Source organism: Haliotis rubra, unplaced genomic scaffold (genome assembly GCF_003918875.1).
Source record: "Haliotis rubra isolate DU_JTF1 unplaced genomic scaffold, ASM391887v1 Scf737, whole genome shotgun sequence".
NCBI classification, from domain to species: Eukaryota; Metazoa; Mollusca; class Gastropoda; order Lepetellida; family Haliotidae; genus Haliotis; species Haliotis rubra.
The window spans coordinates 466,208-491,271 of record NW_025767454.1 but is presented as its reverse complement, the minus strand read 5'-3'; the positions used below and the strand labels follow the sequence as shown (position 1 = coordinate 491,271).

Genomic DNA, 25,064 nt, shown 5'->3' with positions numbered 1-25,064 from the left:
TAACTGACAATCAAGTTCAAGTCCGAGTGGGGTCAACCCTGTCTGACCATTACAATCAGGATCAGTGTGTCCCACAAGGCAGTATCTTTTCTGTCACGCTATTTAGTATTAAAATAAATAGTGTTTCAAAGGTTTTAATGATTCAATCGATGGATCCCTTTTAATATTTCTTGCCGTGAGAGACAATTACAACTTTGCCTCAACAAAATTCATAGATGGTGTCTGGAAAAAGGGTTTAAATTTTCGAAATCCAAAACCAATTGAATACATTTTTGTAGGAAATACAAACCCATAAAACCCTGAAGTATCATTAAATGGCACACCCATCAAGGTTGTCAAGGAAGCTAAATTTCTTGGTCTCATCTTGGACTCACATTTAACCTTTCTCCCACATTTCAAACATCTAAAAGCCAAATGCTTGAAGGCACTCGACTTCTTAAAAGTCGTTTCCAATTCAAAGTGGGGAGGGAACCAAGTTCCCTCCTTCACTTATAACGATCACTGGTCCGATCCAAACTCGACTATGGCTCCATCGTATATGGTGGAGCCTCCAAAAGCAACCTAAAACTACTTGATTCTGTCCACCACCAAGGTCTAAGACTTTGTCTTGGATCTTTTAGAACTTCTCCAGTTGATAGTCTCTACGTCGAGGCAGATGAGCCTTCTCTTCCCCAACGCCGTATAATATTATCTTTACAATATATTACCAAACTATATTCTAACGAGTATAATCCTGCATTTAACTGTGTTTTTAATCCTCTTTATGAGGATTTACATAACAAAAAATATTTTCTTGTTCCACCTTTTGGGCACAGAATTTAACCATTCATTTCTGCTGCCGGCATTGAGCTGGAGAATATGCCTCCTTCTCGTCTTCTTTCTTCTCCTCCTTGGCAATTGGTGAGACCAGCAGTTGACTTAACATTAACCACATTTAACAAATCAGAAACTAATGTGTTACAGTATAAACAAGAATGTAGTAAATTAAGAAATAAATATAATACACATAAATCCTTATTTACAGATGGGTCCAAGGATGGTGGCGCAGTAGCTTGTGCCACTGTCATCGGATCCAGAGCAATATCTTCTTGATTGCCGGACAAAAGCTCTATTTTCACAGCAGAAGCAAACGCCATATTAACAGCCTAAAAATATATTAATAAACACCCTAAATATAAACAATCTATCATCTTTTCAGACTCTCTTTCATGCCTTCAGGCTCTGAAAAATCTTTTTTGCAAGCATCCACTTTTAATAGAAATAATAGAATTATACAATGATCTTGCTACTGGCCAATATGACATCGTCCTCTGTTGGTTACCCAGCCATGTTAGAATTTCTGGGAACACTATGGCCGATTTTGCTGCTAAGGCAGCACTCAACAAATCTGTGACACCACTTCTCATTCCATATTCCGATTTCAAAGCTTCCATTAGATAGTACATCCGTGATCTGATGCAGAAGAAGTGGGACATTCAAGTAGGAATTAATAAATTACATGAAATAAAGCCTTTTATTGGTTGTACCTACTTGGGTTGTCAGTCCAGATTTGAGGAGGTCATCATGCGACGATGTCGTATTGGCCACACAAGATATACTCATGAATACCTGTTAAAAGGTGTGGATCCTCCGTTTTGTATCCGTTGTGATGAGAGAATCACGGTCAAGCATGTCTTGCTTGACTGTATTGATTTTCCATCACAAGGGTAAATATTTCAATGTAAAACTGTTAAGGATCTGTTTGGTACTGTTCATTTTCATTTAATCATTGAATTTTTAAAAGAAATAGAATTATTAGATACATTTTGATGAATAGTTTGTAAATAGATAAATATTTTTATAATTGGTAGTTTAAATTAGTAACTGAGATTGTTCTTGACTGTACCCTCAAAGGGGTTTGAAGTATTATAAAATTATTGTCCTCCTGAGAGGGTACATAAGTCCCAAAACTTTCAAAGCTAAATTTAAACTTACCAAATTTTTAAAACGTAGTATTTTTGTTCTTTTAAAGTTGGCTATATATTTCCGACAATCGCCAGCGTCTAAAGTGATGGTGTAAATCCAACTAGGGTCCATGCAGGTAGCAAAGGCACTGTAAGTCCCCATGGTCCCTGGTATGGTGATCTACCTTCAGTTGTTGGCGATCAATAGCCCGTGTTTTTTTATTGTATTGTTCACATAGTGCTATCAGTTTTATTTTTCCACACTAGTTTTAGTTGTAATTGTAATATTCTAGTTGTTTTACTGTCCTTCGTCGACATTATATTATGATATACATATATTCCATTTTAATGTCAAATATGTTCTCGTCACGATATGGCTGAAATATTGCCAATGTGACGTTAAATATTAACTCACTCACTCAAGGTTCACACGGTTCACTGGATTTTCTTCATAGACTTTCAAGACTTCCCTTGAATTTGTTTATTATTATTTTGGCATACTTCATACACCATGAAATTCATGTCAAGGTCAAAGTGTGTCTTGAAAATATTTGTGTGTTTGAATAACTGCAGAGCAAGATATTAAGAGAGGTTGACTGGTCATTTTTTGTTGACATTTAACTTCATCTTAAACTACGACCTTCACTTTCATTACGTTTTTAAGCTTGATTTGATAATTTGCGCCCATGGATTATGCAACCTTAGTGACAATGATTGTTCTTTGTATATTTATCCTTCTACACTTCTTCAGCAGCCCTATCTTCAGGATCTATTTGACCAGCTTCCCAAACTCTGCATCATCATGGGTGATTTTAACGGACATAACCCTTTGTGGGAAGTACCGATACTAAACATAAAAGGAAAATCGTTGAGGATTTATTTCAAATAATAATTCGTGCATATTTAATTATTGATCAGCCACATATTTGCACTCTTGTACGGTAACTTATTCTTCACTTAATCTGTCTTTCACATACCCAAATATTTCAGACGAATTTGAATGGTCAGTTCACGATGACCTGTGTGGAAGTGACCATGTTCCAACAATACTTTCAACTTTAAGCCCGAATGATGACCCACCTACAACAAGGTGGCCAACTGACAATTATCTCAGAAAATGTGTACTGACAGCTTGAAATCTGACTTTTTTGTCAATGCTCTGTATCCGATTCAATTATTCTCTGATAAACAGGAATATTGCTGTTGAAACTATTCCTAAGGCTTGTGCTAAACCCCATACTTGTAAACCACGGTTTACTGGTGACTGTAAACAAGCTAGAAAGTGTAGGAAGAACCCAGAGAAGTACTTTCATCCTACTGTTCATAATTTAAATAATGTAAAATACATAATGCCAAGGCTCGACTAAGTAAAAGTTAGTCTTGGAAGAACTTTGTACAGATAACCAAGGCCAAAAGTAGACATTATAGTGTTCATCACCTTAAAGATGGACACAATATGTTTAACTGATAAAACTGATATTGCAAACTAGTTGGGTGAAACTTTAGCTACACTTTCTTCTTCATCAAATTATAATCCAAAGTTTGAGATATAAATACATCATCAAGAAAAGCTGAAATGTTTCATTCTGATAATGGTGAAGATTATAATGAAGTATTTCCAATACATGAGCTAAATACTGTCTTAGCGCAAGCTTATGATACGGCAGCAGGCGCTGATAATATCCTTATCATCTCCTGAAACATATACCGAGTGCATGTTTGAAACACTTCTGAACACTCTTTTCCTGACACTTTCCTCCTTCGTAGCGTCATGCCATTTTTGTAACAATAGCTAAGCCTGGCCAAGACAATACAGATCCATCTGACTGTAGACCAGTTTCATTAACTAGCATGTTGTTTCAATCTTTTTGGAACCAGAAAGAGTTTATGATACAACATGGAAACTTGGTATTTTAAGAGATTTACGTGACTTTGATTTGTGAGGCCCATTTGTATATCACAGTTTTAACGGAAAGACATTTTAAAGTTCGCGCTGGATCAACCCTGTCTGACCATTATAATCAGGATCAGGGGTTCCACAAGGCAGTATGTTGTCTGATACTTTGTTCAGCATAAAAATAGTCTCTCAAATGTATCAAATGACTCAATAGATGGGTCATTGCATGTGGATAACTTTAACGTCTCATGTCGTGGTAAAATTTGTATACCATCGAGAGACAATTACAGGTGTGTTTAAACAAAATTCATAATGGTCACTTGAGAATGGCTTTAGATATTTCAGCTAAAGATCAAATGCATACATTTCTGTAGAAAATATAAACCTCATAAAGATCCCAAACTTTTTCTTAGATGGGTCTCCAACTAACGTTGTAAAAGAAGCCAAATTTGGGGGACTTATTATTTGACTTTTTCATATCTTGTTAAGTATCTGAAGTCTTAGTTCTATTAAAAGTCGTCTTCAATCCGATTGGGGAGGGGATCAAACAACCCTCTTTCACTTATACAGATCATTCATGCGATCAAAACTTGATTACGGCTCTATCGTATATGGTGGAGCCTGTAAAAGCAATCTCAAACTATTAGATTTCGTCCACCACCAAAGTCTAAGATATTTTCTTGGATCGTTTAGAATTTCTCGTGTTGACAGTCTCCACGTCGAGGCCGATGGGCCATCTCTTAAACAACACCGTATATAATTATCTTTAAAGTATCTCACTAAACTATATTCAAATGAATCCAACCCTGGGTAAGTCCTCTCTTGTTCGGCCTCTAGGACTAAGAGTAAAACCTTTCCTTTCTGCTGCTGGTATTGAGCACTGGCTATAGGGCCTGAATGTCTCGCGAGACGCTACTCCTTGGTTCCTGGTTCCCGGCTCCCTTTGCGCGCGCCAACTTCCGATATGCAAGACGGTACCAGCTTACTTTCGGTACTAGATTTCCGGTGACAAGTGTATATTCAAAGTACCAGTTCTGGTTCCAAATTGCGCCAAATATGACTTTACTAGACCGGTCAAGTATACGTTGTGTGTCACTGGGAATACTAAGGTCTCGCGAAGTGGGTGTACGGACAATTCCCCATCAGGACATTTCCCCACACCTGTTTTGTAACAAGTAGGACAATTCCCAACACCCATCACTAATAATGAACAAACAAAAGCTGAGATTGTATATATATATTGTATTAATATAGTTAAGAAGTATATTTATATATATAATAATCAGTTCACTGAGTTTAATGAGTTCATTGTCAGATTGATGAACTTGAAATTCACTTGGAATGGCGAATCTTTTTCGCCAGTGACAACAGGAGCTGCTCTAATGTCCTTCGATTGTCATTATCAAACAGTCAAGGGCCATCCTTCTGGAACACTCCCATCTGATAAGAGTTTTTCTAGTGATACGCTTAGTATACATACACCCCTCGAAACAGAGCTTCAGGCCTCCACGGTTATTCGGAATGAATTCCATTTCAGAATTTGGGATCTGACAGCATTTTACCAGAATATTTATACATTATTGTAAATCTCATTTTACCTTGGAGAACTTAATACAGTAATGTGGCCTTTGCTAGATGGGCTGATGGACACAGGAAATCATTAATTGCTGTGAAAACTTTCACTTCATTTTGAATCCCATCTTGAAAGCCACCGGAAATCGTTATAAAAAAAATATTGTAATGAACTTACTGACAAACATACCCCCTAACATAACCCTAATGCATATATTAGTTAATCCCATTGCATCTTTTGTACTACAATTTTATGATGACTGGGGAATTGTCCAACTGGTTACAAACAGGTGTGGGGAAATGTCAAGATGGGGAAATGTCCTGTGGGGAATTGTTTCAATGGGGAATTGTCCTAATGGGGAAATTTCCTACACTCCGCGAAGTGCCGTGACCTACTTACGGACCCTTTTAAAAAATCTTTCCTGTAAACATCCACTTTTTAATCCAATTAATTGAACTATATTATGATTTAGCTACGGGTCAATACGACATCTTCCACTGTTGGTACCCCACCATGTTAAGAATTTCTGGTAACACAATGGCTGATTTTGCTGCTAAGGCAGCACTCAACAAAACCTGTGACACCACTTCTGATATTATACTCCGATACTATTTATATTCGTGACTTAATGCAAAAGACGCGGGACACACAGGTAGGTATCAATAAACCACATGCAATTAAACCAACTATCGATTACACCTTCTTGTGCTATCAGTTATAATCAGATAGTATATTGTGTAGGGAGGGAGATCAATCATTAAGTTCCTAAAGATATGTGTAATATGAACACAACCTTGCCGCTATCCCTTAAACCATCTGTCAAATAGAACAATAAGCGTCATATTTAGTTCGTAATTGTACAGAGTCCTAGTTTGAGATAAGTGTATTTGCGTCAGCGAGCAAAATAACTACTTCAGACTTGACTATTTGCCAAGGAGGAGCAGACAGAATGTACTTTAGAGATATTTAACATTTTGTATGGGGAATCATCAGGAGAGAAGCTTCTGTTTGTTGTTGTTTAACGCTGCAATCAGCATTTCTCCAGTAATATGACGGCGTTTGTAAATAACTGAGTCCTGATCAGACAATCCAGTGATTGACACGATGAGCATCTCTGTACTCAGCTGGGATACGGAGACATGCATCAACCAAGTCAATCAGCCTGACCACCTGATCTCGAGTAGGGAGATGCATTAGCGTTCAACAAACCAAAGAAAAGAATACTGTTTATACGTTAGTGAGTTGGCTGTCGAGTCATCAGAATAGAATGATGCCTTGTAAGATTTTGTGGTAGTTTACGTTGAGAATCAGACCAGGAGCTCTTTGAGACCCGAACTTTTGTGTTTTTGTGGTTCATATTTGTAAAGGTATAATTTCTCGTGTGTGATATGAATATTTATACAAGAAGTGAAGTGTGTGGTTTGCCAAATGATGAAGTTCACTGTGACGATGGATAAACGGCAATGACTGTTGTTCATGTAAGTCTGATGATGAAACTAATGTTATCTGTGACGAAATACATACAGCGATTATTGTTGTACATGTAAGTCTGGTGACGAAAGGAATGTTAACCGTGATTAAAAATAACAGCGATGAATGTTCACTGTATGGTGGACAAATCGCGATGAATTTTGTACAGGTAAGTCTAAGGATGAATACGAATGTTAAACGTGATGAAGTATATGAAGCGATGAATGTTTTACATGTAAGTCTAAGGATGAATACGAATGTTAAAGGTGATGAAGTATATGAAGCGATGAATGTTGTACATGTAAGTCTAAGGATGAATACGAATGTCAAAGGTGATGAAGTATATCAAGCAATGAATGTTGTACATGTAAGTCTAAGGATGAATACGAATGTTAAAGGTGATGAAGTATATGAAGCGGATGAATACGAATTGTACATGTAAGTCTAAGGATGAATACGAATGTTAAAGGTGATGAAGTATATCATATAAGACAAACGTGATGAATACGAATGAATGTTGTACATGTAAGTCTAAGGATGAATACGAATGTTAAAGGTGATGAAGTATATGAAGCGATGAATGTTGTACATGTAAGTCTAACGATGAATGCAAATGTTAAAGGTGATGAAGTATATGAAGCGATGAATGTTGTACATGTAAGTCTAACGATGAATACGAATGTTAAATGGTGATGAAGTATATGAAGCGATGAATGTTGTACATGGATGATGAATGCAAATGTTAAAGGTGACATGAAGTATGAATGAAATGTTAAAGGTGATGAAGTATATGAAGCGATGAATGTTGTACATGTAAGTCTAACGATGAATACGAATGTTAAATGTGATGAAGTATATGAAGCGATGAATGTTGTACATGTAAGACTAAGGATGAATACGAATGTTAAAGGTGATGAAGTATATGAAGCGATGAATGTTGTACAGGTAAGACTAAGGATGAATACCAATGTTAAAGGTGATGAAGTATATGACGCGATGAATGTTGTACAGGTAAGTCTAAGGATGAATGCAAATGTTAAAGGTGATGAAGTATATGAAGCGATGAATGTTGTTCGTGTATGTCTGATGGTGAAACTAATGTTAACTGTGATAGATATACACGGTATTAAGAATGGTACACCGCCATGAGTTAATGATGATCTTTGTTATATGGAGTGAGTGAGTGAGTTAGTTTGACGCCGCTTTCAGCAATATTCCAGCTATATGATGGTGGTTGTATGGATATGGTGCAGGAAAGTCGTTATTGACCAAAATGTTTCTGAAATAAGTTCAAAACAGTCACCATAAATTTGTATAGACATGAATATATATACTGAGTCAGAAAAGAAACTTCACAAAATGTAATTTGAAAAATAATGAATACTTTTTCTCTGATGATACATCTATGTATCCGAAATGGGATCCCTATCTTTCGAATCTAGAAAACGTTAGCAAAACCCACTCAAACCCATCCATTCGTCGTGCAAATGATGTTAGTGCCAAATCAGGTTTTGTACGTGCAGTCGATCACATGATCTTCGCATCAAAGTTTTCTTCATATGCACGTGTTTGCAATGGCGTCAACAATTGAAAAAAACACTTTTAAACCACAGTTCTAACGGTACTTGAAATGCCACGATTGTCAAATGTGCAACGTGAACGTGCCGTTGGCATGTTGCAAGCGGGAAGATCAGTTATTGACGATGCAGCCGTCGTACTGTGTATGACTTGCGAGATCGTCTACAACAAACTGGCACCACTTCTGATCGCCCAAGGTCGGGTCGCCCACGTGTGACGTCACGAGCAGAAGATCGTCAAATCGTCACCTACGTGACAGATTTCTGCCGGCTACACGAACCAGGGCTGAGATGTTTGGAGGTCGACTGTCCTGACAGACCATTCGAAATCGGTTGCGGGCTGCCAATCTCCATTCTAGACGTCAATATCGTGGGCCAATATTGACGCGGTTTCATCAACGTCAACGTCTGCTGTGGGCCCAACGTCACCTCCGATGGACCCAGTGAGACTGGAATCGAGTCGTCTTTAGCGATGAATCCAGGTTTACCCTCAGATTTGCGGACGGCAGGCATAGAGTCTGGAGACGACGTCGTGAACGGTATGCCCAATGTTGTGTACAGGAAGTCGACAGATTCGGGGGCGGAAGTTGCATGGTGTAGGGTGCTTTCTGTGGGAACAACCGTTCCCGACTTCTGATCATCCGTGGAAACCTCACAGCTGCTGCTTACCGCGACCAGGTGCTCACCCCTGAACTCGTTCCTTTCATGGCGGCTCATGGCCCAGGTCTACAGTTCCAGCATGATAATGCTCGGCCGCATACCGCGATGTTGACATCGAAATTTTCTTCAAAACGCTGGAATCAACGTCATGGACTTGCCATCGAGGTCCCAATAGAGCACGTTTGGGATGCGCTTGGGAGAAGGCTTATTGGTCTTAGGAACCAGCCTCAGAATTTGCAGGAACTTGGCGCTGCCTTGCAAGAGCAATGGCGCAGAATCCCCAACCACGTGTTCACAAGCATCAGGCAGTCGATGAGGAAACGGTGTTTGGCACCTGTGAATGCGCGGGGCGGCCATACACGATATTGAACTGAAAAATTTCGCATTTTTATTCTTGTGACTTGACATTCTGTATACCCATGTTTTGTTCTTTTATAGTGCCCTGTAGAAAGAATGTGAAGTTTCTTTTTTGACTCAGTATATTTGGTACATTTTGAACAATGCAGGCGTCAATAATTACACCGAATCCAATTTTTATAGCAAATCAATTGCACTCCTCGTCGCCACTTTTTCAAAAGTATAAACCCTCCTTTTTGCGTGCATCTCACCTTGCGTTCGTGGCTAGTGGGCTTAGTGTGTTGAGCCTGGTTTCCATGTGCGCGTAGTACTTTATACTAAAATAGTAATATACTACCCATCAAAAGTTAGCACTCACTAGTGTAAATGTAGCCACTTACTTCAGTCAGCTGTTCTAAACTACATTTTGCAAAATAATCAGTACTGTTTAAAGTGAGTGAGTGAGTTTAGTTTTATGCCGCACTCAGCAATATACCAGCTATATGGCGGCGGTCTGTAAATAATCGAGTCTGGACCACACAATCCAGTGATCAACAGCATGCGCATCGGTCAGCACAATTGGGAACCGATGACATGTGTCAACCCAAGTCAGCGAGCCTGACCACTCGATCACGTTAGTCGCCTCTTACGACAAGCATAGTCGCCTTTTGTGGCAAGTATGGGTTGCTGAAGACCTATTCTACCCCGGATCTTCGCACGTCACATACTGGTAAGGTATAGGTTTATTTATAAACTTATGTATTGTAAAACAAATTCCTAACGTTGAAAATATTGTTGTCGTGCGTTTAATAAATGATGAAACTCAGTGAAAAATGGCGAATTCCTATCAAAACTTTACACCAAAACGCAGCTATTCGCATGTACGATACACAGCACCAAAAACCGGATAGTAAACCATTGAAATAAACGTAAATACAGTAGGAAATACATGCCATGACCGGGTTTACGTATGTTTTCAGATATTTCCTAACTTCGGGCATATATTTCATATGAATCTATACCTTTGAAACATATGCTCATCGTACATTTTCGTATGCACAAGCACCTCGTTCATGTATGCCCTGACCGGATTGTCAGGGATTTCCAAATATGAATTGAAAACAGATACCCCAGTAAATACATGATCATACAGTATTTCCAATGCATTCCTTTGAATTTCAATGGGTGCTGAAATTTCCGATTTCGTTCTAAGTTTACTTGGGTTGGAAACATGTGAATTTACTTAGGTGGGAAAACACATGTAAATTTGCAAATTTGCAAATGTTTACACACCTTAGATATTTATGTATCATACCGGATTTCAGGGGTATGTATATGAACGGTTCATACACCATCATGTTACCTGTACTCAAGCAAGATGATCATGTTTCCATCATGTGAATTACTTGGTTCATGTAATTTCATTTTCACACGTTTTAATACGTTTGAAATCAACGTTCACATGACCTCAATATTCTTATCACCAAAAGAGCCTGACAAAGAAAGCGGTATTACGTAAGCTAACACGCCTTATCAAGCTGCACTCGCTCTTGCTACCAGTATCAGTTACGCCTTGTCTGTGGTGTTGGCAAATCTTGTGAGGTGCATGTTTCGAGGGATTGAAAGGTTCAGTGGTGAACAAAGGGCGATGCGTTGCCTTTGTCCTCGCAAGTGTCCCTAGCTGCCCCAAAGAATAGCACTTTGTCTCTCTTGGAGCACAGTCAAATATGCTACACGAACCAACTCGTAATTTCTTAAGTCTGTTCAGCTCGCGCATCTACTGTAAAATATTTTGTGGCAGTACATAATTGGAATATTATTGCACTGCATGTGACCTTCTTAATAGTCTCACAGTGCCTGAACCATGTTATTTTCCATTCGCTCAGCCTTTGCTGTAATAACGCTATACATAAACTTTAAAGTTTGTTTCACTAACGCAAAAGTATACAATAAGAAACAATGCCATATCAAATTATATATTCTGTGAGACATGAAATGAAAAATTGTTTTTTATCGAGTAGCGATTATGACCGGATAGCACCGGCGGGTGCGTTCTCTGAGTATATCATAGACATGTTGGATCTCCGCGCCTTTTGTGAAATTCGTCTATATTGTCCTGTTTAAACTGACGATCCATAACTCAGATTGCGAGTAAATATCACGTAAGTAATTGTGATGTCGCATTGCTGTAAATTTCCCTGTCGAAAAAGTCATTCTCACAAGATGTATATTCCCTTGTTTGGAGAAGATCTATGGCTATTACGTCCGACATGAATACAATATCTCAGTGTTTTCCTAAGTAAGTGGAGATCTTTCTACAACATTGGAAATAACTGTATCGTTGTCCTTGTGATATTCCCCCGAACGAAAGCTCTACCCATTTAGGGTACAATGTGTAAGTTACAGAATTGTAGGGAATAGTCTTAAGACTTTTCTACTTTGACCAGGATTCTTCGAACTTGTAACAGTCGTTTGAGAAGATCAAAAAGAGAAAAGGGTAGTGCGCGATGTATATGACGGACGTATATGGAGAACGTTCGAAGAACTTTATAAATACAATAATAGAAATACCGGTTATGTTTAAAACGTACCTTCAATCTGATAGCCAGAGGGATTATTGTGAAAGATCGCAGTATGTATCATCATAAACGGGCCAAGATAAAGGTACATGTCATTCATCTCCACATTATATCCCTTTTATAGACACGGGACATCGTTGTTACAGGTAGGGCAAACACTTTCTTCTAAAGTATCTGCCGGTTTCACGCTACATACATGTGTTCAGATTATCGAGAAAACTAGCGACGCAAGTTCTCCTCCATCACACCAGAGACCACATAATCTATCATATGGCCTTTGATCACACATATAATTGTCTAGATACCCAGTGTTCATTGATAGCGATGAAGCAACTTATCAAAATTTACAGCCGACAGTATCATCTGCATTACTCTTTTACATAAGGTGAAATATCACAGGGTTGTTATGGTAACGATAATTTGGCATACTATTTATTGTGTTATTCTTTAATCTGTGATTAGAATTTATATCAGTTTTGACGTGAGCATGTTAAGAAAGGAGAAGCTGTAAAACGAAATGTATTGTGATCAAACCTATAGGCCTTTGTAAAAGCGAGTTTCAAGCCACCTACATAAAAACCTGTTTTCATGATAAGTATCTGCTAATCCGTGGCACGATTCCGACCATATCATGGGCATGTGTTTGTGAATCATAATCAAATACTTATGTTACAAGGAGTCCATGCCACGTCAACAACACATCAAACAGGGGCGTAGCTACCATTATAAAAAAACAGCTCGAGCATACACATGATCTTTGCTAAAAAATAATTTTTCTTCTAATTCTTGCCAAACATACCTACACACACGTTCCATTTAAAAAGTGGAAATCCCTCTATGTCTCATACTGACTACAATATTCTTTGATTAAAGCATTACCATTTACAGTAAACAGGTTATTATTCATATCATAACTTTCAGTGGTGATTGTGCTTCCATCGACATGTATGAGGATGTTTCGTTACAGTCATGATTATATGTGAATCATCATTGAAATGCAGTTGTTTATTTATCATTTGTTTATCAATTATTTTAGAAAAAACACCAAAAATACTCGATGTATGGTATTGTATCAATGCAGCTGACATGTATAAAATATGTCCAAACATATTTGTATATGAGGAAATCACACTCGAATTTCCATGGTGGTAAGACTTCCGTCCGTAACACACACACGAACACACACACACACACACACACACACCCCTCACCCTTAAATTTTAACGATGAGGAAAACTTTCTTTGAGTGGCATTTATATGTCTATCAGTATGTTCAGATTAAATAAACAAAACACGTTATCGGATGAGGAATATATATTCAGGTGATATGATTTGACTAGAATGAAATTTAAGGGGGGATACAGGCGGAAGTCTTTCCACAATATTTTGAAGCTATTGAAATCATCAAACGTCAAACGATAACTCTTCAGGTCTCATAAAAAATGAAAGTTGGGCAAGCCCTCAATACCACCTAAATATAAGGCTTTGCAGCCCATAGGGCTTACACGAAAAAATTGGCTTGCTACGTGCCTGGCAAACGCACGAGAATTGCAATACGGGCCTCTAACCACTGATTCTCCGTGACCTGGAGACACATGTGACTGAGCGTGTGTTGGGACGTCGTCTGTCATACAGACCCTGAAGCAAATATATCCAAGCCCACGCAAGTCTACAAAAAGTGGCAAGTCTAGATTTCCACAGCTTAAGGAGAAAGTCTCAGGGCTCCTTTTCCTTATATAATATTCTTTTTTTACTATCAATTCTTTTTCTGTAAAATATGTTCATATCAGAGACTAGTTGTTAATCTAGTTCTGACGGGTAGAAGACAAAAGACAAAATGGATACTAGTGCTGTTACATTTTTTAATTATATATAAACATTCGTCCTTGGCTCGGGATAAATGTATATTTTCAACCAAATGTGCATTCGGAGGATATCGAAATCCAGGTTAAGCTATTTGAATCATATTTACAATTAAAAGACCCAAACAATGGTGTGTTGTCCACATTTTTGGTTTTCCATAGTCACAGAACGATTTTTTCTCCCCTTCCGTCTCTAGGAAAACTCACTGCAGGGTTCGGGTTATGGAGAGCCATACCAAACACCCACAGCTGGCGGGACCAACACCTCCAGTAACATTTACATCTGCCAACGCTTAATTCGCAAATGGTGAGGCAATAGGCTAATTAGGCTAAGGGTCCTGTACCATGTTTGTGAAATATCTGTGATGCCTTATATGAAGTCTATCATCTAAGCAAGTCTAGCTATGTATGGCGTTAAGTCACTGCTTGAAGAAAGGCTCCTTTAGAATTTTATCTGGTCAATATTAGTATTTCCATCATATCGGAAAATACATAGACTAACGCTTAGTGTCTGAATATATATAATTTTGATAGAAACAAACAAGCCCATTTAAATTGAGCCCCAGGGAGACACGAGATTCAGTCCGGCGAGCCATGGCAGTTAGCTATAGATATGTTTACTTTGTAACCCGACCCCCAAAGTGAGTTAGGGTTCTTGCAGATGTTAACAGACCCTGGACCTGAGGAGATCTAGACTTGCTTCATTTAAGGCTTTAGCATTGCACAGAGGGCTTGGCAGTAGGGGAAATAATGTGGTTCAGGGACTGTGAGACAGAATATAAAATGCATGGCAACCTACACTTCATTGTGACTATCACTTTAAAACACAAGGGTTATTTCCTTTGCGTTAACTGACAGGCTTTCGGTGTCAAATTATTTGGAACTCCAGCAAAAGGTGATGTTTTGCTGTCTGGAAATATGGCCTTTTTTGTAATGCCATAATGATAAGTGATTGTTGTACATATGATGTTTTTGAAGGATAATATCAGTGTACTAATACTTTGCACGTGTTTCCCTCCACTCTTTCCATACCCGTAAAAGTTAACTTTCCATATATATGCCTGTAAGAAAATACTGTAAAGTAATGGGATTGCTGAATTTGGCCACCGGAGGTAGTGACCACAGCACTCTGGTTATACTGCATTGAGAGAGGACAGAGCTTGGCAAGATACCAATAAATATGCTTGTCATTTAAACCTTTATCTGATATTTGTGGAATGTGATTTTATAATTGAAGATGCTTCCTGCACCTGTAGCCCCAATATAGATGTTGTTAGTCTGTGAATCTTCCAAATTACTTCGTCTCTTTTTTTCAATTGAAATTAAGCTCTTTGCCTTTTATCAAAATAATATATTTCCAGTCTTAATGTGCCTTTGGCGGGAATCAAACTCCGGTTTTTTGACCTGACAGGCGAACGCTTTAGCCACGAGCGTATCCCATCATTCCTTGATACTGTTGGTACATTTATTATACATTCAAGATTGAATCCAGCTTTGTCACCATATATCCTTCAGTTTGTATGTTAGTGACATGATCTGCACACTGATAATTTAAAAAGTGGAATATAAATAATGATTGTTTGCGATCTTTATCCAATTTAGTTTTCCACTGATTCTGTTTCTCTTTCCACGAAATTCTGTACGAAGGTACTTTTAACAGTTTCACCCAATAACAGTAAAGCATACAGATAATACGTTTCGGTACTTTGATAGATTTATAAGTACATATTATATTCCATGATATTGAGATACCAAAATGATTAACATAATTATATAATGTATAACAAATTAGACAGCAAAAAGCAAAAGCAAAAAAAAAAACGCATGAGCAACATAATGCTGTCAGGTAGTAAGCTTTCAACAATTATCGAAACTGCTTAGTTATGAGCTAATTGCAATCACTACAATTTCCTATAGTCTGCCCAACAGATGGAAACAAAATAGGTATAATATGAAAATTATGAGCTAATTGCAATCACTACAATTTTCTTTAGTCTACCCAAGAGGTGGAAACAAAATATGTCTACAGTATATCCCGTTGGGTAACTGAAATTTGAGAAAACGTCCGTATGGAATAATACCTGTATTCCGAATCAAAAAGAGGTCATACCAAATATGTGCATGTTCACACATTTACAACAGTAATTTACACCGGGAATCATTAATACATTGTAATCATCTTTTATGAAAGTATACATAATGAAATTTGTTCAGTTATGATCAGTCGGATAACTCATACAAGTGAGCACTAAAATTAGGGACCTACCGGTTCATGTCTGTGTGAACACATTCGTCTGTGTTTTATTGTAATTAGCAGTGTCTCCTTGTATAGCATATATAAGAAGTGTACCTAAGGTCAGATATTTAGACTGTTATGTAAATTCCATAACAAAATGTATAAATGATATGACCTATTGGTCAGAAAGACTTATCAGTACCCCAACACCGACCACTGCCACACCCTCTCCCTCGCACACACACACACACACTCCCTAACATAAATATCGCTCTGGCCCATAGACCCGATATTTGAACCTTTTAAATAGACACCATGTGTATGTCAAGAAAGACACACACGTTATTAGTGGTGCTCAGTCATGGGTATCACTTCACCATGTGTTTCTAATTATCTCAGTACATTATGGCGTGGTCGGACTCGCTAACGAACCCTATGTGACAGTTACATTACAGCACCATTGAAATACATGTTAAAGTAGTGCTAATCTTGTAACACTATACTTACTCATTTCCAACCATTTACGCATGTACAAAATATATGACAAACCTCACCCTGGTCATACGAGATTTCAAGGGTATTGAAATGCATGTCCTACAATCACAGCATTTACAACTGTTACACATGTTAGGAAACACATGGAAACAATGGCCAGATTTACACACCTGTGAAATACATGTAAATGCAGAGCCGACTGTTCGTTTATTTTAACACCCCTTTAAACGTGTGTAAATCTGACGGCCAGATGATACGTAGATTTCAAACGTTGTTCATATGGCCGCCGGATGAAACGAGTATTTCCTGACGTTAGTAAATTTAGGTAATACAGTCATTTTGTGTGGTGATATTTGCATATGCTTTTCAGCAATTTGATGTATGATCCTCGTATTATTCATCTGCATAAGGTTTGCAGTTGTTTCCCCTAAATTAGTGGAGAACTTTATCTTCGTTGTAACCATGTATATATTCATAACATATAGTGAGTGTTTTAATTGAGTCTAAACTTTTCATAGGTGGTATATTAGCCGTTTCCATGAATGCGTGCTGCGTGCTGCGTAGTGGATGATATTGCTTACGCTCAAAAAGTGTCCGAATACGCATCACTCAGCTATACGGAGGTCGGAAGTGGGGATTTCCAATGGGTTTTTCCAGCGTCACGTGGTTTCCATTGCGCACACAAGAAAGGAAGACTTGATTTTACGCACCACATTGGCTTTATACAGGTACACATGGAATTGGACACCACGCACACGTAAAAGGCACTACGGACTACGAATCACGCAATTACGCAGACAATACGTACATATGGAAAGTTGGAAACCTAGCTTTGAACACGGGATGAATACGCGTGGCGGACGGGTTGAACACGAGTGACCAACGGGTGTCGGATGCCCACGGGCTAAGTCCAGCATTGTCTCCGTGTCTTAGAAAAATCAACTTTAGGAGTGTATATGTAATACATACGATGGCATACGATGTTTCAGTTCAGTCACACAGCAGTTACACTGACGCCCAACCCATTCCAGCAAAACAAAAATCATAGAACCAGGCATTCCAGTGTGTGATGGTATGAGCAACTATCAATGTCGCGGATTCTGACCAGTCGATCCGCTTGTTCCTTCAACAAGCTTGACGTGCATTTGTGTATATTCCCGGAGAGTGTCATATTTCGGGTTTGATTCGTAACATTGACAATAGGTACACTCACTCAATTCGACCATACATTAGTCATGTGATAATGCAGTGGTTAAATGTAGATACCACACTACACTTACATTACCTGTTAACCAGCGAGAAACCATTGTCAGGCGTTCGTCATTGCATTGCACGTTCCAAAGCTCATGACAATCAGGGATACTATTCTACAATATATGATTGGAAATTTGAAGCAAAATGACAAACAAACTTCTTTTTGATTCAATTTTATTGAAACCCACAAAAATACTACAAAAGCATAATATTGATATATCACGTCAATGGGCTAGTTACTGTAAGCAAGAACGTATGAGTCAAATAGAAGTGACGGGCATATACAGTCGTAAACAAAATTCCCGAATACACAATCAAATAAGCAAACATTATATTATCAGTTTCAATTGTGAATATTAAAGTAATGAAATATGGCTAATACCTTCAATTAATTAAAACAACCGCCACACTGAAAGGAAACATTTGAAAAATCAGGTGTGTTGACGAATATGTTTGTTTAGTGAGTGAGTGAGTGAGTGAGTGAGTCACATCAGCAATATTGCAGCCATATCGTGACGAAAACAATTTACACAATAAAATGTGAAATGAGAACATTTGACAGTGAAATGGAATATATGTACGTTATAAAAAACCTGTCGACAATGGACAGTAAAAGAACTAGAATATCACAATTACAACTAAAAGTAGTGTGGAGAGTTAAAACTGATAGCACTATTTGGACAATACAATATAAAAACAGGCTATAGATCGCCAACACCAGAAGGTTGTTCAGTCTATTGCTGACCATCCATAATGTTTCAACACACCAACAAATATATGAAATAGGAAATTAAAGATATAATATAGCAGCATGCAAAAAAACATTATTCCGTATAGTACAAGAAAACCATAGAGGCACCATAAGAACATTGTACATAAATCGGTATCACGAGTACATCAATCCATAGAGTTGCTGTCCTAACACGAAAAGCACATCATGTGTATTTTTCTAAATACCTAGAAAGTAGTCTGCCATTTAAACAATAGGCAACAGAAAGTACAAGTTTGAACAGTGAATTGGGTGATCCCAAACTACAAATAGTATGAAACTTTACTAGGCCGAAAACAGTAACCGAAAATCTGCAAAGTTTCGATCTGAAACAAAGCTATGATAGGCGTAAAAAATACACCGTTGTCAATTAATCATTCCATGTTTGTTCCATTTTCAATTACCATCAAACAAAGGTTTATGTATTCTTTTTCATGGCAGTTTAGTTGTTATCTGTCCTAAAAGCTGTTTCATATATTAATGGATAAAAAACTTCTACTGGAAATTTGGTAACGTGACCACGTGATGCATGCAGTCAAATACCGATGTGTCGAAGTTGAAGGGACCTATGTAAATACTTGATGAAATTCATAAACACAGATACCCGTGAAGGTCCGGGTTAGAATTGATCTTAAGTAGCCCATGCTAGTCGTCGGAGGCGACTAACGGGATCGGGTGGTCAGGCTCGCTGACTTGCATTGGTAGACACATGTCATCGGTTCCCAATTGTGCTGATCGATGCTCATGCTGTTGATCACCGGATTGTCTGGTCCAGACTCGATTATTTACAGACCGCCGCCATATAGCTGGTATATTGCAGAGTGCGGCGTAAACCTAAACTCACTCACTCACTCACTCACTCACTAAATAATAAGAACTCGTGTTCGATGCCAATATGGTTAAGTCTTCTATTCGTTGGATTCTGGAATATTCAAAATGTTTATTCCTCATTCATTCAGAATTTCAAATATCAGTACACTTCCCTGACCAAGCTAACCTTTAACAGCAGGTATTTAGTTATCATACCTAATTAATCAACGTTATAGAGGGGTGTGGATTCGGGTTAACGTCGCTTGTATCAGACTCTCCCTGGTTCTATCAAGTCGTGGGTGTAAACTCACTCACTCACTCATGAACACAGTACGTAAAATCCAAACTTTGACTTCGTGACAACCGTTGTTCGACACATCCAAGTTCGACACAAAGATGTTTGGCTGTAGCTGAAACTCGCACAGTAAAACAGTAAGGCAAATAATTGCATCACTGATTCAACATAAAACACTAGATAGACCTCAGTAAAACATCTAAACAAAATATATGAATTATATAATATAAATGTTCCCATGTTCCCTGTGTATTCTCATTTCCTTTCAGACATGTTACAATAAGATGTAGCCTTAGATGGACACCAAGATCGGTCATATGTTCTGCTTATGAATGCTTGGAACTGTGTCTGTCTGGAGGCAGTCAACAGGTTCATCCTATCAGGACTTAGGGGATATTAAAATGTGGGCTAAACGACACAATAAAAAAAACCCGTCATGTCACCCCACCCCACGACAACCTAACCTACCACCCCTACCCACGCCACGCCACGCCACGCCATGCCACACCACACCACACCTGCAACACCAAGCCCTCCACACCACACCACATTGCAACACACCGGGATGCACTAAAAGCTGAAATGTTTTGCTTTCCTCAGTCCCGCGTTCGCTGACAAAGAGGTGAGGTGAGGTGAAATTGGGTTTAAAGTCGTGCTTGAGAATATTTCGCTCATATGACGACGTGCAGGCGTGTGTATGTGTATGTGCGGCTGCTTGTACTAGGCCAGACTTTAGCTGGTTTTATAGAGCTAGCCCACTGAGATACCACGCCGCAGTGAAGCATGAATACCCCACTCAGACACATTATACTGACTCCTAGCCGACCAGTCCTTGTTGTACCCATTAATGCCGAGTGCCAGACAGGGACCAACAAGTACCATATTTTAACGTCTTTTGGTATGACGCGGTCGGGGAACAAACCCGCGACCTTCCGCTCTCCTGGCGGACTCTCTAACCACTACACCACGGAGGGGGTCACTGACAAAGAGATTCAATCACATAATTGTTATAGTTCGAAAAACCGACCTAGAATCTAGGGGTTGTACAGAAAGCACTCTTCACAAATCTGAGGGCAAGATCCACCTACATAAAAGTGGAACATGACCATTCTTACGAGTTATATAAATTGTCTAGAATCTTGCGGGTATTGGTAGATAGCTCAAAAAGTGTGCAGGTCTTGAGAAAAAGAACGTTTTTAATCCCTAAACGTTTCCTTAAGAAACTTAAAACTGCTAGTGCGTCAGTTACCGTGTTCATGATTCCAGTTCTATTTCCGGACGATTCGAGGGAGCCTTTCAATTCCTCAAGGTTGCGGTATGCGAGTCGCATGTACTGTGTACCTGCAGCACGTTCAGCAACAATAGTGAACACATGAGATGCAACACACAACACAGCCAACCCAGCTCCGAAACAAGAAAGTTTGGACGCACTTCCACCAATGTAAGGCATTCTGGATAACACTACTCCTGTGACATAAATCGCTCCACCAACAGGAAATGTTACGCGGATAGTTTTCTTTTTTGGAATCATAATACTTGCTGTCCTCATCCACAGCACCAGCCATTTTATGCAAAGCCTGCTTCACTTCTCGCAGTTCTGCCATGTTGATGTTCCTGAAGTCATTCATGACTGAGCTGTACCGATCCTTTGAAATACAAATAACAGAAAGTTTATCAACTTCCGGAAACACACTTCAAATCAATATCATTTGCATTTTGTGGCACTGATATTAGGCCCCGTTGATCTCCTTGAGTTGCCGGACAACCTCCCGTATATGTCTTGCAGTTGCAGAATATCCATGCTTAGTGTTTACTCCGTGTTTCACAAATTCCGTAATGTTCAAACCTATTGAAACAATGGTAAATGGCCCACCTACTCTGGAAAAAGTCTTTAACATTTCCAGTGCGCTTGAACAGGCTACTTTCTGACCATTTCTAAGCGATATTGTTAGAATGGAACTTAAAATCGTAAAAGCATTTATGCATATTCCGTCCAGAGCGTCCTTTTTATCACGTTTCAACATCTGTAACATTTCCTTAGATAAATCGTCAAGGTTTTTCTGTGCAAGCTTTACATGCTGTGTCAATGAACAGTGTTCAGCTAAACGAGAGACTAATCCACCAGTTCCAGCCCATAATAACAATAGTGAACCTGCTAAGACAACTGGAGGCGCAATAAGGAATCCAGAGAGTACACACACACCACCCAATATACCAACGCCAGCACTACCTCTTTTAGTCTTCGCATAGAAAGCAAAATCTTCGTCAAGACTGTCCGCCAGACATCCCAGTGATGTTATTACTTCGCGTAAATTTTGGAGACTCATAATGCTGCAGAAAAAGAAAAAACATCTGCGGAACCCATTGTACAATGATAGCTTGTTTTTAAAGTATCAATAACTTACCCTAGAATATGCTCGCAATCACACATCAGGTATTGCTACGATACTGCAGTTGACCAAACATGTCAAGACTGCTGCATCCAGGACAACATTTCAATATCCAACAAATTGAAATAAAATTTCCATGATTCGTTTGAAAACGTTTTATTTTAATTACGCCTAGTTATTTCCTTCGTCCAGGAATTTCAGGGAAAATTATACTCTTAATTCTGGACGAATATGTATCTTGTGGGAATTCCAAGACATGAACAAACGATTTGAAATCCAAGGTCAATGTTAGTTTATGAAAAATGTCAATCCTCAGTTGGTATATATTCAGCCTTACTACAAACTATCCAGATGCGATATCTGTAACACAATAGTCTAAGAGGCAAAAGAATGTTTCATAATGTTGAGAGTATACGTCAAGTTAGTTCTGACATGAATAAATACACCTTTTCCCCCTCGTGATAAGCAATATGCATTTTTAAATAGTAGGGTTTAATTAAAACTAAATTTATTACAAACTTATCTCACAAAAATAATTTAGTTTCTGGTAATAAACTGACGACACAAGAAAAATGTTTCCACTGTAAGGATTATGTTGCATAAAATTTAGTTTTATTTGTTTTGTTGCTATTTTTGTTGTTGTTTTTAGTGAGTTTGTTTGTTTGCACCTTTACCTAATCAGTTCTTTTCGACGACGAAAACGTCCCCTGAGTCAACGTTCCCAATGGATGGAAGGAATGACATAACCACCGAGCCCAAGTTTGGACGTACATCTGTTGGCATTGAATGTTATGATTATCAAGTTATGGTAACCATTTCTACCTAACCGACATCTCGGGTTCCTTACCTCGTATCGGAACTATAGAAGTCTGATGTGCATGTACTGAAGAGAAACAGCTGCAGCATGGGTATTCAAGAGGCGTTGCTACACCTTATAAGGTACACGGATAGTCATGTGATCTATCAGTGGATATCGGTGAACCTAATGTTATTATCGTTTAGGGGTGGTGGGTCTCAGTAGCGTATGAGCAATATGAATTCCTGCCTCTACTTCCACGAGGAATCTTATACTTATAGATTTGCTACATGTCCTGTGGTCTTGATAGGATTAAAGATTAACAAGACATTCTCGCATATAGTTATACGTGTGAGATTCCTCCGAACCCCATTGTCGTCTGGATCAAGTCGAGTGAGTAAAGTGCGTCATTGATCAAACGGTTTCTGAGAATTATTGATCAGCAATTCCAAGCAAAACTTCAGTTACTGAGGAAAAAGTGCTTTTTACCAGGTATATATTCTGTGCAGTCATGTTGTTGTATAACCGACTCAGCCGAAACGTCAATTCCTTTGTTCCCACGAGAAAAGGGTGGTTTTACGGTGCATGGTTAGATACTAAGTAGGAGGGAGGATCCAGGAATGTTCATGTAATGTTTGCCTCTGTAATATTAATATCATAATTCAGAATACACTTTATTACGATAATGTTATTTATGTACCATGAGATTCCTCACAGCCCTCTTCCCATCCTGAACCAATCAATATTGAAATGTGTGTCCAATCAATTGAGGCATACACTTTGTGAAAGTTAATGCGCAGAAATAAATGCCCTGGAATACAATGCGTAATCAGGCAGAAGCATGTATGGATTATTTCCAAAGCCAAACATGATTTATCATAATTGTCCCCTGGAAATGTGAATTACTGAACAGAGTTTGACTGATATGTTCCAATGATTGTGTTTCAGTCTTTGCCGTTGTGTAGTATTTCAAAACACTGTCAGCAGATTGTGTCACGTGAACGACTTATCAATGTGCTGATGGTCATGTATTGTCAAAACCACTGAATGTCAAAAATCATTGATTGTCAGTAATTATTGATTGTCAGTAATAATTGTTGTCGATAATCATTGATTGTCAGTAATAATTGTTGTCGATAATCATTGATTGTCAGTAATCATTGTTGTCAACATTCATTGATGTCAATATTCATTGATTGTCAGTAATCATTGATGTCAATATTCATTGATTGTCAATAATCATTGATGTCAATAATCATTGATTGTCAATAATCATTGATGTCAATAATCATTGATGTCAATATTCATTGATTGTCAATAATCATTGATGTCAATAATCATTGATTGTCAGTAATCATTGATGTCAATATTCATTGATTGTCAGTAATCATTGATGTCAATATTCATTGATTGTCAGTAATCATTGATGTCAATAATCATTGATTGTCAATAATCATTGATGTCAATAATCATTGTTGTCAATAACCATTAATGTCAATAATCATTGTTGTCAATAATCATTGATGTCAATAATCATTGATTGTCAGTAATCATTGATGTCAATATTCATTGATTGTCAGTAATCATTGATGTCAATAATCATTGATTGTCAGTAATCATTGATGTCAATATTCATTGATTGTCAGTAATCATTGATGTCAATATTCATTGATTGTCAGTAATCATTGATGTCAATATTCATTGATTGTCAATAATCATTGATGTCAATATTCATTGATTGTCAATAATCATTGATTGTCAATAATCATTGATTGTCAAAAACCACTGATTATCTACATGTTGGGGCTGAAAATCACTCAGAAGCATGATTTAAGCAACTTTAACAACCAGCAAAATGCTACATGTTAAAGACTAGAATGGAACTGGACTCGTAAAGATGCAAGTATTGATCGATTTAATCAAAATCAACCTGTATACATGCCTTATGTATAGTCACGGTCAATTATTACCGTCAAAATATCGCTGCATTGAATACAAGTATGTTTATTCATCAAATATTCATTGATTGGGAGCATTCAAACAAGGATCAAACAAGGATCCATTGTATCCAGAAATAAGTGGGTGCAATCATGTCACATGTATCCATACCGTGAATATAACA

At 38.2% G+C, this 25,064-nt stretch overlaps 1 long non-coding RNA gene across 1 annotated transcript; it reads right to left on the bottom strand.

Annotated features, from left to right (window-relative positions):
* Positions 1-19,453: 19,453 nt before the first annotated feature.
* Positions 19,454-23,931, bottom strand: LOC124259788. Its single transcript, XR_006893917.1, has 3 exons — positions 23,921-23,931; positions 21,672-21,674; positions 19,454-20,132 (listed from the first exon to the last, which is right to left on the bottom strand). It is a non-coding gene; the product is annotated as an uncharacterized LOC124259788 (long non-coding RNA).
* Between the last annotated feature and the right edge of the window lie 1,133 nt (positions 23,932-25,064).